The sequence below is a fragment of the Corvus brachyrhynchos genome, unplaced genomic scaffold (assembly GCF_000691975.1).
Source record: "Corvus brachyrhynchos isolate BGI_N302 unplaced genomic scaffold, ASM69197v1 scaffold1, whole genome shotgun sequence".
Classification (NCBI taxonomy): domain Eukaryota; kingdom Metazoa; phylum Chordata; class Aves; order Passeriformes; family Corvidae; genus Corvus; species Corvus brachyrhynchos.
Genome location: NW_008237222.1, coordinates 7,697,719 through 7,714,493, shown reverse-complemented (window position 1 = coordinate 7,714,493; position 16,775 = coordinate 7,697,719). Strand labels below are relative to the sequence as shown.

At 35.4% G+C, this 16,775-nt stretch overlaps 1 long non-coding RNA gene across 1 annotated transcript in view; it reads right to left on the bottom strand.

The window, feature by feature from the left end:
• Positions 1-625: 625 nt before the first annotated feature.
• The window catches only part of LOC108445378, a 23,084-nt gene continuing 6,934 nt past the window's right edge, over positions 626-16,775 (bottom strand). Inside the window, exons 2-3 of the long non-coding RNA XR_001860198.1 lie at positions 3,094-3,287; positions 626-789 (exon numbers count right to left, since the gene is read on the bottom strand). This is a non-coding gene — a long non-coding RNA (uncharacterized LOC108445378). The remainder of the gene's footprint in view (positions 790-3,093; positions 3,288-16,775) is intronic.

The window sequence follows — 16,775 nt, the reverse complement described above, 5'->3', positions numbered from 1 at the left end:
GTGCTCTTTCTCAACTCAGTAGTCCCCCAGCTTGTTTGGAGAATGAACATTAGTGTCACTATCTAAAGCATCCCAGTCCCCAGACACACTGTAGTTTTCTGAGACTGTCCCTTTCTCTTCCTCTTCTACTTACACAGAGGTGCTACAGTCTGTTTCTTTTAAATGAGAGATCATCAAATTGGAGCTGCCTCCTAATTTTTTATTAAATGAAACATTTTTATAGGGATTCACTGTATTTCATTATTTCTGTATAAATCAAAATAATTTAGAGTAAAAAGTAACTGAAGAAAGTGGCTGCAAAGCAGAGGTGTTAATCTGGAAAAAAAAATATAAGAGTTTTGCAAACTCTTTGATAAATGGTGCAAACACATGAGTGCATGGAATATACAGAGTTTTGCATCTAGGGGTGTCTGAGTTGAAAGAAGATCAAAACAAGTAAATATGCAAGAATTTTATAAAACCCTACTGAAAACCTTTGGTCAAGGTCAGGTCAGCCAGTTCCAAAGAGAATAGGTAAATAACTTCCTCACAATTATTTGATTAGAGATGGTTGGAAAAAGATTTTTTTCTTGAGGAATGGTTTTTCTTGCTTTAATAGAAGAGAGAAATATTTGCCAGAAATACATTAACTTTTAACATTTTTATTTTATGTAGTTTCTGTTGCTAGTACAGTCATATTTTGTGTAATTTCTTGCTAACGATGTGACTTCTGAAGCTTCTTGAGCCAATTTTTCTTGTGGTCAATGAATTGTCAAGAATGAGATGAAGAACTTAGACTGGTGATGGAGTCTAGAAAAAAAGGGAAAGGAAAATAAAATGTGTTTAGGCTACTTCAGCACTTTCTTATTTAGAGTAGCTATTTACAAAGTCATTGTGTTAGATAAATCAGTATTTCCAAAGCCTTTGCTCAGAAGCTATGTGCTACGGGAAAGGTTCTGTAATATAATTACAGCCACAGGAACCTAAAAATCAAGTATGAGGTCACGACTGGTACACTTTAGGTTGAGTGTGGCAGTGAAGGATAACCCTTCCTCTGGGTGCTCTTCACTCTCTACTCTCTGTGGTTGCCAGTGGGCAGTGATTTCAGCTGGAGACATGGATACAAAACTCAGTACTCAACAATGTCCTCTTCCTTGATGTTTACAAATGTTTCATTTCACATAAAGATATATTGTCTGCATTATTTCCCCTCTTAACGTACATTAACTATGTTCCTACAACTCATCAGATGTTTATTTCAATGAATGTAAAGGAAAAAAAAGTGCTATAAATCAGTCCTTCTTTTCACCTCTAGGCTCCTGACTCCAAATAATTTCTTAAAATAACTGTGAAGACACAAAATATTTTAAGGGATCTTCTCTGTCCTGCTTGGCATAAAATTAGCACCCCATATCACATTTATCCTTAAATAAATTCCCAAAGACGAAAAATTAAAAAAATATATGGAAATTAATAGATCCCCCTCTGACCAGACTAAGATGCAATAGGCTTAACTGAGGCAAAGAATAGTCCATAAAAATGTTATGAAATGCCTTCTAACAGAAAGCTCAGGGAAGTATTCAAAAAAGACAGTGTGGGATCTCCATCATTAGAGGCCTTTAAGAGCAGGATTAGACAAGCAACTGTCAGGGATAACATAGGTAGAGCTGGTTTTGCCTTAGGGCAGAGGGATGGACTAACTGACCTCTTGAGGTCATTTTCAGCCTTGTGATTCTGTGAATGAAAACATACATCCCCTCCTAACTGCAATAGAATCTGTCATCACTCAACACCATTTCCTTTCAGTGCAATGCATTCAACCTTAACTTTGTCCTTTGTTTTGCTCTATTAAGGAGGTATGCTTTCAGATGTACTGTCATGATCTAATGCAATATTAAGTGCTTTGTTAAGAATGAGGAAAAGATGCAAAATTTTGAAGTTCATTAAGAAATTACAAATTTCTATACATTTTTATGGCATGGTGGGCATGGGGGAGAAAAAACCTACAAAGTTTTTTCTCCATATAAAAAATATTTTATTTTATAAAAAATAAAAATAAGATAATAGGTCACCTTGGTTATATTTACTTCCTTTGTAAATATGATAACTACTCTTAGATTTTGCAAGGTATCTTTATAGTATCGTATGTGTGTACATACATGCATATGTATTTACATATATGTATTTGTATCTGTATCACTTTATATTGCAAATAGGAAATGCGAGTAGGAAGTGGAATTTGTAACCTAGCATTGTGTCATTTTGATATTGGCTTTTTTTTTTTTCATGTTAGAGGATAGTAGGAAGATCAGTAGAATTAACTTACATCCTTAATATGTAAAGTCTCACAAGAAAAAATAATCACTTTTCCAGGTTCTTGCTGATTCTCCAGTCAAGACATAGGGCTGTTCCAAGATGAGCTTTCTCTTACACCGTTATATCTTCTTCATAAACTTGTTCTAATAAATACTTGGTAAATTATGATCTGAATTATACCACTAAAAATTTCTAGCAAGCTTTTCCCAGGCACACAGGTATTTATGAAGCTAGTATAATTTTCTATATACAATGTAGAAAACTGAAAAGCAATTAAAAATACCATCTAAGATTACTTATCAGGCAATAATCTTTCCATTATGCTCCAATTTAATATTGGAGTAACTATATGATTTTCCCATACTGATCTTTTACTTCCTTCTCTTATGAGTTTTAATGATAATTTTTCTTAGAGAATCTCCTCATCTACTTTGTCATATTCTCCATGACTTTCTGTCACTACTCCCTATGTTTTCTCTCTTAGTGTACAAATATGTCTTTGTTTTCCTTACCTTAGAAATTTAAGATCTTCTTGTTTTCCACTAATGCCCTAGGTGTTAATTTAGGTTTTTTATTCTTTTCTTCTCATCTCAAATTTTTAAAGAAATACAGCATGTGTCTGGAATTCTCCTGTACTCATCTCTACGTCTGACTTCACTGGAAAATCTTCTTCTCAGCAAAGATGTTAAGAGTTCTTAGTCAAAGATCAGATTTAAAAATCATGTTTGTCTCATCAGCATAATCAATTGCACACTTAAAATCTTGTCTTCCTCCTCCTTTCTTAACTCTTTTTCTTACCTGTTTTCCTGTTTCCTCTAATCCTCCCTTTCATCTCTTCTCTGCTCTATTATTTCAGGTATTTTCATCTTATTATGGTGGTATCCTTATCTTTCTCTTCGATATTCTTCTTTTCCTCTAAACCACAGGTCTTGGTCACTTCATTCATTTCGACTGATGTAACTATCATCTTGGGTTTCTTTTTCTTCATAGACCTAAAAGAAAGAAATTCTTTATTACTTCTTCTTTTTGATCAAATTCATGACCATCTTGCATGTCACTAGGGCTTGTAACCTGGCTCAACTCTGACAGTTTCTTAGTCCTTGCATCCAAATACTGTCTGCATAATTTATGAGACACAACCTGTTTTAGCCATCCACAGTTAAAGGTACTGTCAGCTTTCACAATATCATATCCCAATTTCTACAAGTGGGATTCTACAATTTGTTAAAATGTGCATTTTTTTAGCCCAGAACTTAAACCATGATACCCTTACCTGCAAACTTGTTCCTACTTATTTAGTATCCCTCATTTGCTTTTAGTGACATTTACCAATGTTTAGGAAGGATATTTCATATTAATCATGTGAAACTGAAACAACTTGAGAAAACAGCATGAAGCTGAGTCGTGGGAGGCTTAGGGTAGATATCAGGAAAAGGTTTTTCACACAAAGGGTGGCTGAGCACTGGAACAGACCCCCCAAGGAAGTGGTCACAGCACCAAGCCTGACAGAGTTTGGACAAGGCTTTCAGCCATATTGTGGGACTCTTGGGGTGTCCTGCACAGGGTCAGGAGTTGGAGTAAATGATCTTGATGGGTCCCTTCCAATCCAGTTTGTTCTATGATTCTATGACTGAAGCATAGCACATTGACTTCTCATGTTTCTTTGTTTTCTTGTATTCCCGTTTCTTACAGAACCAATATCCTTATCTTCATCTTGTAAGTCTGTACAACATTTTACTCTTGTTTGTACAGTGCCTATATTATACAGTGCCTGTAAAATAGCAGTTTGTGTTCATGATAAAAATCTCAAAGCTCCATAGAGTTAATTCCCTGAAATTTTACAAGAGCTATCCAGCTTTAAGAATAATCAGAATTAGTCCTGCTGCATCTGTTTATATTTGCATGGTTCTGGTCTGTCACTGTTCATGGAGGAGAGAATGGACAAGCTTTCAATTGCTCAATTGTACCTTTACTCTTAAGGCGTGGGTAGGAAGAATATCACTAACCCATAATTTCCTAGAGTGAATCAGAGGAGGATAGTAAGCTACAGAATATTAAAACATTTGTGAAAGAGAAATTTTTCTTTCTTGGAGTGTGAAGCTCATCATTATAGAAGGATTTTGAAGTATTCATCTTCAATATAAAAACACTCAATAACCTTGAAAAGAAAAATATGCCCCCAACCTTTTACTCTTTTGGAGGGACTGAGAAGACTAATAAGTGATGACAAACTACTGAAAGCTGTTTGCCATACTTATAAATTCCTACTTTGGCTTATCCCTCAAACATTTCATCAAAAAGTAGAATATTATAAGACTGTGACATCCATTATCTGTGGCTAAGCCTAGTTACAGCATTTTTACTGTCTGTTTAAGCCCACTAAAATAGGAATGGACAGTGCCTGGTAAGTATCTGCCTTCTCTGCCCAAGGGCAAGCAGCATAATTCATCAGGCTTGGTGGTCAGATGGTTTGTCTGCCTGAGATGCCCTGGGACTGACCTAACCCCTCTCCTTGTGAAGTGGCCATGGAAGCCAAGGACTCAGTTTCAGCCATGGCTGAGCCATTGAATAGCTGCTTTTCACAACCAGAAGGCCTGCTTCTGGGACCACACTGTCACAATGCAACAGGGCTGTGGTGCAAATACTCTTCTGTTTATTTGGTAGGAGGAGCTACATCAATGAAATGATATGTTTAAAGCCCATGTCATTTTCCACTCTATACCTGTGCCCATAACCCCTATGCAGTTGTGAATGATATTTGTACAGGTTCCTCAACTACTAAATTTGTGCCTTTGCTAAAGACCCAATACTTGTCTAGTTCATGATCTCTGAAGGCTGAGTATGCTTAGGAAGGAATCCAAGTATTTACATCACTGCTATCTTTTTTCTTTTAAATGGATAAAAACTGCCGACATGTCTTTTCATCTCATCTGGAGAGAAATGAATTCCATTTCTAAAAACTATACCTTAATTAGAAGATTGGTCACCAGTTGGTCACCAAAATGAGTAGTAAACCATGGAACAGATGAGATATTACCCCTCTGCTCACTGATGCATGAAAAAAGATAATACCTTTTCTCTTTCTTTTTCCTAAACTGTTCTGTTCCTGACTTACGCATGACTTTTCAGCTTCTCTCAATTAACTGCACAAACTGTGGATAGTCTGAAATACCACCCTGTTTCACACTTGCATCTATCCTTTGAGCAAAATTTTACTCCACGTTTTCTCTCCACTTTAGTTCTTTAGATTTTTCTCTTATTAACATTGATAAGCGTTTTTCAGAAAATAACTTGTTTCTGACATTGTTTCAATAGTCAGAACTAGATAAATACAAATGAAATCTATCAAAAAACATATATTAGAATTTATTTTTCTTCTAATAGTCAATTTTTCCTTTCAGTTAGAACCCCACAAAAATTATAAAGGGACCTGTAATAAAAAACCTCAAACTTATAAATCAGCTTTTAGAGTTACTTTATTGTATAAAAATTTTAGCTGGTCAAAACTTGAAGCCTAACATTGACGTGTGTTACAGATGTGTGAACAGTGATTCTGAGTTCTGAACTTTTGACAATGACTTATTTTTTTCCTCTGAATTTTCCCTCTCTGTGTAATAAAGATGTCAATTCCTATTATTAATTCTGCTTTAAGTATGAGAAGAACCATATAACATTTCTACAGGATTTTTGAAGATGAAATCTCTGTATCAGGGTAACACATATAATGTATAATATTTACAAGGAGAAGACATTTAAATATTTGAAACTTATATCTAAACTGCTGTAAATCAGGTGTTGCAATTACTAAGTTTTGTGAAAACAATCTAAAGGAGAAAAATGCTTTGTATGAATTCATTCAGAGGTGTGAAAGATAGACGGTTTTGCTAGTGGTACGTATGTAAATGCTTCTTCTTTCTTGTAAATGATTTATTTTTCCAGAAGCTTCTGAACAAAGACAAATTCTCAAAACAAGTGCATTAGAAAAGTGAGACTCTGCTAATAATGTCTAAAGAAATAAAAAATCTACTTCAGAGAAATTCAGTACGCAGTCTGCATATTCTAATGATAGCAGTGTGAAATACAGATAGCACACAAGCGATGTAGCAAGGCCACACAGCACCTTGCAATTTAGAATTTGTCAACATTTTGCAGTTTCCCTTGTGAGTCACCACTTGGTTGATGTTTCCCATTTATTGTTTACATAGGCTTAAGCTTTGGAACATCCATGCAAAACAGCACATTCGAGTTTTAAATCAGTCACACATAATGAGAAATTTCAAATCATTCCAAGCAGTTAATTTAATATTTTATAAGGAAAATGCAACTTGAGTTGTGCAGTTAAATTTGCAAGAAGATCAGGAAGGACAGCAAAAGCAGGCACCCATACATTGCAGGTGATAAAATAGAGATAAACTGAAAAAACGTGAGATTGCATATCTGAAGCCTGCAACAGATGTGCTCATACTTAAAGTGTAGGTTTCATTCATTAAATATATGTATGACATAAATATGCTAATCCTGTGCCTCTGTCAGTCTGCAAAGAGGATAAGAAGGGTAGAAAACATAATTAAAAAGTGTGTAGGTGTTTCTGTTAAAAGAAATTTGCCAGTAGTGTGAAATCTGAATTTCTAGCTTGCCTTATTTTAATTTTGTGCTGCCTGGACCCTAAGTATCAAAAGAAGGGATTTCCCTCACTTCCTCAAGCCAGTCAGAGTCCCATATTATGGTGAAAACTGAGACTTTCAAAGTAGAAGCCAAGACGCCACTGGAGAAGAAATAGAAAGAATGTCAAGAAATTCCATTCCTAGCTCTTTACCCCACATAATCTGATTTCTTTTCCTTTTCTGTGTGCGAAGCTGTGGAATTTCCAGTGACACATGAAACATGGCTCCACAATCAGTTGCTAAAGAGCAGTAACTTCCCTACTTACACTGTCAAGCATTAATCAAGAAATTGGAGCAGCCTGGGTTTTGGGTTCTTTTTTTTTTTTGACCGTTGCTAAATATATCCAGAATGCTCTAAAAAAATCTGGAAAAGAAAATTAAAATCTTAAGTAAGTCTGTCCACAGTGATTTCAGGATTTGATTGTGGATTTCATCCTGATGGTGTTGATTTTAGGGACTACTACATCAAAGCATGAATGGTTTAGCTGCAAGCTCATGTTTACTACTTCACACAACACACTTGTTTCCCCGAAAGCCAATTCTGATTCAAATCAATTTAATTAAGTAACAAAGCTGGTTGTCATGGTAACAACACTACTAATTTGTCATGGCAAATACTCTGTGAGATTGACCAGTTGCTAAGCAACAGCCAATGGGTTTGAAGACAGAAGATGACAAATTCTATCTGGTGCAGATGTTGTGATCTAGTCTTGAATTAGGCCTCTGTTCAGAGTGGATTCCCAAGAGAGCATCACCTGGATAGCTTAATAGCAACAGAGGGAGCAGCATGCCACAACAAATTATATTGTTTTGTACTTTTAAAAATGTGTTTGAGGAAAAAGCTAGTAAAATAAGGTAATTTGATGCTCCCTGTCATCTTTTTTATTTTCCTGTTACAGAATATATGGAGATGATTCAATCTTACTGTACTTGGCTTTGCATATGCATATTTATATCTCTGAAACAGGCTTTTATTCATCTTTGTACAAATGATACATAAAATTTAGGCATGCAAGCACAAAACAAGTGGATTATGGCTAAATCACCTCAACAAAATCTGTTTGGAGTAATGTGCATAATTCACTCACAACAATGGAGAGCAATTTATTTTTAGTTTATTATTCTTTCTCTCCAGATAGTCTCCAACTTCACAGTTTAAACTTGATTTACTTTTATTCATGAGAAAAAAATAATTATTCCTCTCATAGAAAGTACTACAAATATTTCAGGCTGTTGGTATCTTCCTATATGTGCCTGCTTTTGATCTGAACAGAAATCAGAATAAGTGTAAAGTAACATCATTTTGTCAATCCATGACTTACATTTATCCTACTAGCTAATTTCTCCCAAATCCTTGTTTAACTGCCTTTGAATTTAAAAGCCCACTTGAATTTGTAAATAATTTAAATATTGTGTTCAGTTCTATATTTATGCCTAAATCTAAAACCTACTTCTTAAACTTAGTGCTTTGTCTGCAAAATGAACCAAACTGGCAACTGATAAGGCAAAATAGAGAAATTTGTGAGAGTAAGACTAGAAGCATTAAGAGAAAAGTTGATTGATTTACAGTTCATTGGAAAATATTGCTACCAGAAGTGCTTTGTGAAATGGGATTGATTTTTCTAGGATTTCACTTGCAAATATAAAAAAAATTTCTGACAGTTTTAAAATGCCTGGGTTTTAGGTTATTTTAGAAATTTCATTTCTTCATGGAAGCTGACTTTTCAATTAGAAATAATTTGCCAAATTATAATCATAACAGAATGACAAGTGCTCTAATAGAACAAAGACTCAAGCATTGAAATCAAAACAAATCCTTCTAATTTTCTGAAGCAAGATATCTGAATGACCCAAACTTCCCCTCCTTTGCTCTACCATCATTTTCTTTTCTGTGAAATAACTCTTGCTGGCAGACAAATTTTAAAATTCCTGAAAAACCCTTATATGGCAGATATTCCAGCCTCCACGCATTTCTAATATGGAGAGTACAATAGTTTCTTAGTAGATTCATTACAACTAATAGATTGTTGACAGTAAGATCCAGACAAGAACCTTATATTATGCTCTATGATATTTACTTGAATATATACCGCAATAACTTTTCAGTTCAAATAAAATGTTATCTATAACCAAAACAAAGGTTTGTTTTATCAGTTTCACTGCAAATGCAGTAATTGCAATAAAATTTAAATAAACCATGATCTTTCATTGCGTTAGAAGAGGGTTAAAATTAATCAAATGAACAATCCAAACAAATTTTGATTTTACAAAACTAAAATCAGCCTTTTAAAACTAAGTTTGTAAAGTTACTATATAAATAGAGGGAGAATCATGCTCATCAAGTTTGATTAAAAGGGCATTCTTCTGCAGAAAATTAGCTTAAGTACCTCCTACAGTATTAACAGAAAATATAAAAGCAGTATCCACATGCAACTTAGATGTCGTCCTTTCATTATTTCAAACCGCTTGTTAGGCTTACTTTTTTTTATATTATGTTGTTTGGGGTCTCTGGGGCAAGGCTTTGGCAGTAGGGGTTCTGCAGGGCATGGCCTCTGTGGTCAGAGCTGGGGGAGGAAAGGTGGTGTTCTAATGTTTGTCTTTTGTTTCTCACTAACAAAATCTATCTTAGTTAGGAAAAAAAGGAAAAGTAAATTAATTGTCCTCAGGTTGAATATGTTTTGCCAGTGACAGTAACTGGTAAGAAATCTCACTGTCTCAATCAACACATGAAGTTTCTTATCCTATTTTCTCCCCCGGTCCTTCTAAACAGAGGGAAGGAAGGAGAGAGTCGCTGGTGGAAGCCTGGCTGTTTGCCAGGTCTAACCCACCAGGTAAAGGCAATCCAGACAGTGGAAAAAAAATCACATGTAGTGAGTGCACTGGCAAATTGAGCCAAGATTTCATGCTCAACAGCAGTACCTTCCAGTTTTCAGAGTCTGAAAATTATTTTAAGCTTGAAAAAGTAGTAGAAAACATGCTTTTTTCTCCCCTTTGAAAGCTGCAGATAAAATCCTAATATTGTACCAGGAGAAAAAAATAAACAACTAAAGTTCTTTGAAATACAACTGGGAAGTGACAACATTACATACCAGAATACTCAGAAGACCTTGCAAACATTTGCCTTTGGCCCTGAAACTGGCATTTAGGTACTCTAATAGTACCTTTTGTGTGCTTTCAGTGCCTAATTTGGGCATCTCAGTTTACACAATCTTTTTGTTTATTAAACTCACAGTTACATATTTTTAATTTTACCTTGATGAAGCTGACAATTCCGAGATAATTTAAACTCAGCAGTGGAGGGAGCAGCATGACCCTATCTTTTGCACCAGGCCTGCTGGTAAGACAGAACATACCTTTTCAAAGCTTTTCAGTTTTTAAAACACCAAAAACTGGAGGAGCCATGAGATCCTTAAATAAATTATTCCATTGGTTAATCATCAACTTACTCTTTCTGGCCATAGAACTGAGGACTGATTATTTGCTCTCTTAACTTCCTGATCATATCCTTTTCTATATCATATGACTCCTGGTAATTTCTAACTCCTTATGATGCTCCTTTTCAAAATTAGTTTCTCCTTCAGAAGGGAATTGTGACTTGCAGTCACTGCTAGGTATGTAATATTGCAGTTTGAAAAGTCAAAATAAATCTTATTGCAGCAAGTCCAGATCATTGTAATATCTAGGCTGTTTGTCAGAGTTGTCTTTCTCATTATTTACCATACATGTTTTTTTTATGTGTATAAATCTTAACAAGATTGATTGTGTGTCATTTTGCACAGTGCTGCTCAGGTCATGACTTGAATCACAACAGAAAGATGGAATCCAATAGGAAAAACCAAATGGATTATTTTTTCATTAGAATTCTTTTTCAAAAACTATCAGTTAGAAAACTTTTAGTGAATTCTCTACCTGTAGTATTTTTAAATCCTAAAGAAATCAAATACTCTTCAGAAATCTTTGCCAGTGAAATCATAAACTCAATCAAAAAAGAGCAAGTTTACTTGATAATTTTTTCATTACGCTGTGTTGATTGACAGTGTGCCATTATTTTAATTCTTCATTGATTTAATCTCCTGTCACCTTGACTTAGTTGCCCTATATCCATTTAATGAGACGACAGTTTGCTGAAGTATTTGTCCTTCTTAAGCAGTGGCACAAGAACAATTTTTTTTCTGGAATCCCAGAGTTTTTTCAGTCTTCCAAGATTAATTCATCAGTCTGCTATTCCCTTGAACTTAACATGTGTGAAGTAGTTCATCATAGTTAAATTAAACTTTTTTTTTCTATTACGCTGTTCCTTTCCTCTCATTGCTACTGTAAGAAAACCTGTTTTGTTGTTGTTGTTGTTGTAAACATCATCCTTCTTTCTAAGAACAGATGCAAAGTATACACTGGAGAATTCTTCCTTTCCTACAGTGTTACTGACATTTATATTGCCCCAATTTGGTAAACTTGGCCCAGAACCTGCCCCCAGGACAGACTATGGAGTAGAGAGAAGTGGAAAGTCTGGGGGAAGGAATTAAGAAGACTGCAGCCACTCCATCACTTCTCTCAGGACAAGGCACATACTGGGGGTTATACATTGGACCAAGGCTTCTTGTAATCTCTTCCTTTCTTTCACACATGTGGCAACTGTCCCTACACCAGTCCATCAAAAAGAAACAATTTTGCATCTATGCAATAGTAACAGTAAGGCTAAATAATCTTTTTTTCTGTTTACTGATGACTTCCCTGAACTCAAGAACCACCAAATGTCTGAAACTGTTCAGAAAACTCTACTTTTTTTTCTTAAGTGATATGACACTTAACAGCATTTGCTTCAAAAGGTTAAAATCTGTTCCTATAACTAATCTTATCTTCTCTAAAGCTCCTTTTCTCTAGCAAATGGCTGGTCTGGCCTCTGGCTGACTTTCTGTCTTCACAAATTTCTCTAAAATTCACTATCCTCCCACCTTTTGTTTCAGTGAGGGTCCCTGGGAAGACTCCTACGAATCCATCATTGAGAATGGCAAGCAGGGAGAGCAGACATTTCCACCAGAAGAAAACAGTTCTTCCACATTCTCTTAAAGTATATTCTCCTCCCAAGACAAGCACAGAACTCCCATCAACACTAATGCACACACAGAGGTGAATATTCCCATTTGTGAGAGACCGTAATTGAATCACCATTAGCTGCAGCTTCTGGCGTTGTTCAGAATGAGTCAAGTCCTATTGCTTCTTGTTGCTAGAACACAATAAACAAGAGTTAAACTCTTTAAAGGCAGCTTTGTTCTTCTGTCAGACACCTGCTGAAAATTTTTATAACATTTGTATAAAATATAACAACTGCAAAGAGGTATTAGAATCTGGCAAAGACAGCGGCCCAAATTAACCTTAACTATAGAGTGTCTATCAATTTCTCAGTCTCAACTACTTCAAAATCTCTTTTTCAGGTGGCTATAGAACAGTTATATTACTAATCCAAATTTATCTCTAAGATGAGTGAATGTACATTTTCCTAGTGTTTAAGCAGAAAAAGCTGTAAGGAAGCAGAATTTCCACTTCACTTCTAACTTTTTCATGGATAGCAGTGTTTCAAGAATACTCCACAGAGTAAGTGGTTGTTGCTTGGTTTGTTTTTTTTCCTCTCCAGAAAATAGAACCTTCCTAAGAAAACTTTACAGGTGTACACACACACACAAGAAAAAGAACCTAAAGAAAAAAAAAGTACTTTTATGAAAGCTATCCATCAAGTGTCAAGGATAATAATCAATTTTTTGTCACAATGAACTGATAAAAGCTTTCAGTAATAATGTCATGGGGAAAAAAATTTGTGTTGGAACTCGTAACGCTCAGCCCTGATATCAAACGAATTCATAAAAGCTCAATACCACTGTAACCCTCGGAGGCATGACAAAACACAATTTCTCATCCACAGGATATGGAATAATTCCTTCTTTTTATTTTTTTTTTTCACAGAGGGAGAAGCAAAAGGAAAAAATCTGAATTTCAAAAAAAATATTACACAATCCTGCTTATGCAGGTGAACATTACCGATCATTTTGGTCGCCGATATCACAAACCGTTATGGTGATTTCTCTCACATCATGCAAATGGCTGCATAATGTCTACTCCTCTTGGAATGTAAAATCAAATCAGCATTCTAATGATACAAGCCTGTGATGAGCTTGGAAATAAATATGCAGAAGCGCATAAAAAAAAAATCAAGGCAATCAAGGAGAGCCAGCGTCCTAGCTTGGACTATAAATCTTTGTCTGTTTCAATCGTAAAGCTGGCCGAATCAGTGTAAAATTCGAGCAGGGATGTCATCAATTTCTGTTAACCTCTCTATTCTTCTTTGTGTTGGCGGTGCAGTGATGGATTGGTTTTGTCACTTGTGCTCAGTTCACAGTATGTTAACATGGAAGGGTGCAGTCAGGTTATGAAGAAGGGTTATTACTGTCCCAGCTCTGACCTGGACTTACTATCTTTTCTAGTATCACAAAGCCTTACTATCTTTGGGAGTGAGAAGTAGCATCCTTGGAGCTGCCTAATGCTAAACAGAGCAGCCACATTTTTTTCCTCCACTTGCTTTGCTATAGTTCTTTCCAGATGCTTTGCTCTAGCTTATAGGCCTACTCTTTTCTACCATTTCTTAATTAATAAACTAATGTAGGACATGCTTATTAATCCAGCTAACAGTGCAGGAAGAAAAGTAATGAATTACTGGATTACATTAAGAGGAATCTATGATTTGCAAACAAAAAAATATTCATAATTTTATGATCTCTAAATAACAAAGCACTGGTAATAAAACACAGGCAATAATATAAACTTACTAGCATGTAGCGAATGCAAAAACGTTTCGAGGAGTGGACTAAAAATTTTTCTTTCATGTTATCTTGATCATGTGTTCGGTAAGGGTGTTTAAATTGTGCTACCTAATTTCAGCAGTGAATTTAATGAGTTAGGATGTTCTTCAGATCTTGTTTTCTGCTTCTCTGCTGTGTCAATGCACTCATTGCAATCTCTGCTGCACAGCAGTCAGACACCTGGCCCTACTTCAAAACTCACAAGCTCAACTTTAAGCAATCTCAGGCTCTATTAATGTCAATGGAACTGCTCAGGTGCTTAAGTTAAGCATGTTCCTAAATGCTTTGTTGGAAGATTGTAATAAATTCTAATTCAGAGCCCAATGAAATCTTTAGGAGTCTTTATATTGACTTCAGTGGGCATTGTATCAGGCTAATAGAGCTCAACACCTTGCAGAACCGAGCCTTTAAACAGTTGGTTCATTTCACCACATAAGTGGTTGTTTCAGTGGTGGGTGAAGTGATCCCTATGTGTAGTATTTAATATAGTGTGTTTCAGCTTGTTAAGTTAGTAAAGTGCTTTGGGATCACTTGAGATGAAAGGTACAATACAAATGCAAGTTATTATTACATTGCCAGAAATATCCTTTTTTTTGTGAGTGAAAAATCACATTAAAATATGTGCTTTAAAACAAAGGAAATAGAACATTATAAAAATTCCATATCTATTTTCTTCTCTAAGGAAAAGCCAAGTGGAACAAAAGAACTCCTGCAATAGGTAGTCTGGGTCCTGCAGAAAAGCTGAACAATTGACAGTCAATGGCATTTTGTAAGTGATGTTTTTGCTCTTGACAAATTGGACCCAGGATATAGGAGCAAATCTGGTCACAAATGTCTGCCACTTCTCAGAGCTGTGTTGGCTGCTCAAAAGCAATTAAGTGAAGTGGGTGCTCAAGTCCCATTGAATGTCCCAATTAACAATTAGCAAGACTTGTGCTCTTAAGGGTTTTTGGACATCTTACACAATAGAGCAATGGCAAAGTCACATGAAGGAGACTTTCTATATCCTTTCTATAGGAGCTATTTTTAAAGTTGCATAAAAAATTCTGAATTAAATATAGTAGAGAACCAAGAAAGAAGCAATTGTTTTGTCATAGCTTATTTTACTATACATCATTGAATTCAGGAATGTAAAAGGAGCCTAGCCAGACATCAGGCTCAGCAATCTATTCAAATCCAAACTGATACAAGTTTCCCAAGCAATTTTTCCATTAAAAATGTATTCCTATGTTCTGGCATTCTTAAGACATCTTGGGGTACCAAACCACTGCATATTAACAAAAAAAACAGAGGTAAGTTTGGCATGATAAAGTTTCTCTATGTGGTTGGTCTAGCTTTTTTTCTCCCAAGTTTGTTTATTTTTCTCATCATGAATTTAAACAAAACGACATGTTCAGTGACACCTACAGAGGCTCCAAAAAAAGGAGTCAAGAAAGAATCCCAAAGAAGTCATACTGACCTTACTGATAAATTCCACCTTGGAAACCACTTCAAGCACCATTGAACTGAGACGGACTGTACACTTGCTGTCCCTGTCCCATGAAAGGGAATTTTCTCTCCAGAAGGGAATGTTTCTGCACATCTACCAGCTCACATGTACCCTCACCCACTGAATGCCCCCCTTGACACATCTTAAGAGAGCAAATGCAATCTGCCACAAAAAAGACCTTGTAATAGTCTCCAGAGACATGAATTCCATTAAATTAATTATTGTATTGCAAATATTTTTAGCAGGATGCCCATTTACTGCTATATTTGCCTTAAAGGTTCATGTTCTCGATTACATAATGATATACAAATTAAATGCAATTTCAAATTTAAACCTGTACAAGTGTCAGTTACCAATTTCCCCTGTTAGTCCCATGAGGCTGCCCAGAGCACAGTTGCAAACTGTGCTATTGTGCAGACATTGCATTACTCACTCCAAGAAACACTTATTGAAGGCATTATGGCTAATGAGTCTTTTATTGTTGGTATTGTAGAGTCCAGTGAATTCAGACATGAGACTGGACCTGATACAATAGATACTGTGTAGAAATAAAGATCTACCAGGGGTGGATGGCTCTGACAAATTTTAAGGAGAGATAAAACAATTTTTGTCATCTAAATTGATCTGCAAATCAAAGAATTCTAGGCTGCTGTGACAGGGTTCTTCTGTGTTTAGGAACCCTCCTTCTGCAGAAGGAACTAGCCTAGGTTTTCCTGAATTCCATGAGACTTTGATTATTGTAACTAGCACTTTGTGTAATCAATATAGATCAACCTCAATCAAGTAGAAATATGTTCTATGCATGTTGCTAACAAGAAAATATAATTTCATTTATTTGTGAAAAGAGAATGCAAATTAATTAGGAACATGTTCAAAATAATTTAAAGACCATGAGAATCTTTCTGAATAATTTTTCTGTATTTTTCTAAGGCTTTATTCATTTCTAATAGAGTTTGCAAGGAAGCATTTGGGTGAAAACCTTGACATGTTGACAAGGGGTTTTGCAAGACCTAAACCAACAGAAGTTTGTTATTTTCTAAGGTCCAATCCTGAGAAATCTGCAGAGGGTCTGGATGTTTGTCTCAATAATTTATGAGCTTATCAGTGGACTATGTAACTTTGAGTTTCAGACCCACATTTAGCTTAAAAAAGTCATTTCAAATGAGGGCTAATTAGCAAATTATCACTTTGCAATCTTTCTCAACAGTTATTTAAATCAACACTCCCCAAAAGGAGAAACAAAATGCAGTCACCAGTAACCACAGACACAAAAATTGACATGTAAATTCAAACACAGATACACAGGATGTTTAATGAGAGGGAAAAAAAGTTTCTTCTAATAATAGAGTAACTTTAAAATATAGCATAATGCATGTTGAATACATGTCCCTCACCCTTCAGTTTCCCTTTTCAGTTTAAAATCATTTTGACCTTGAACTTATTCTGTAATCAAGGTGTTTGATAAGTCAAATCCTT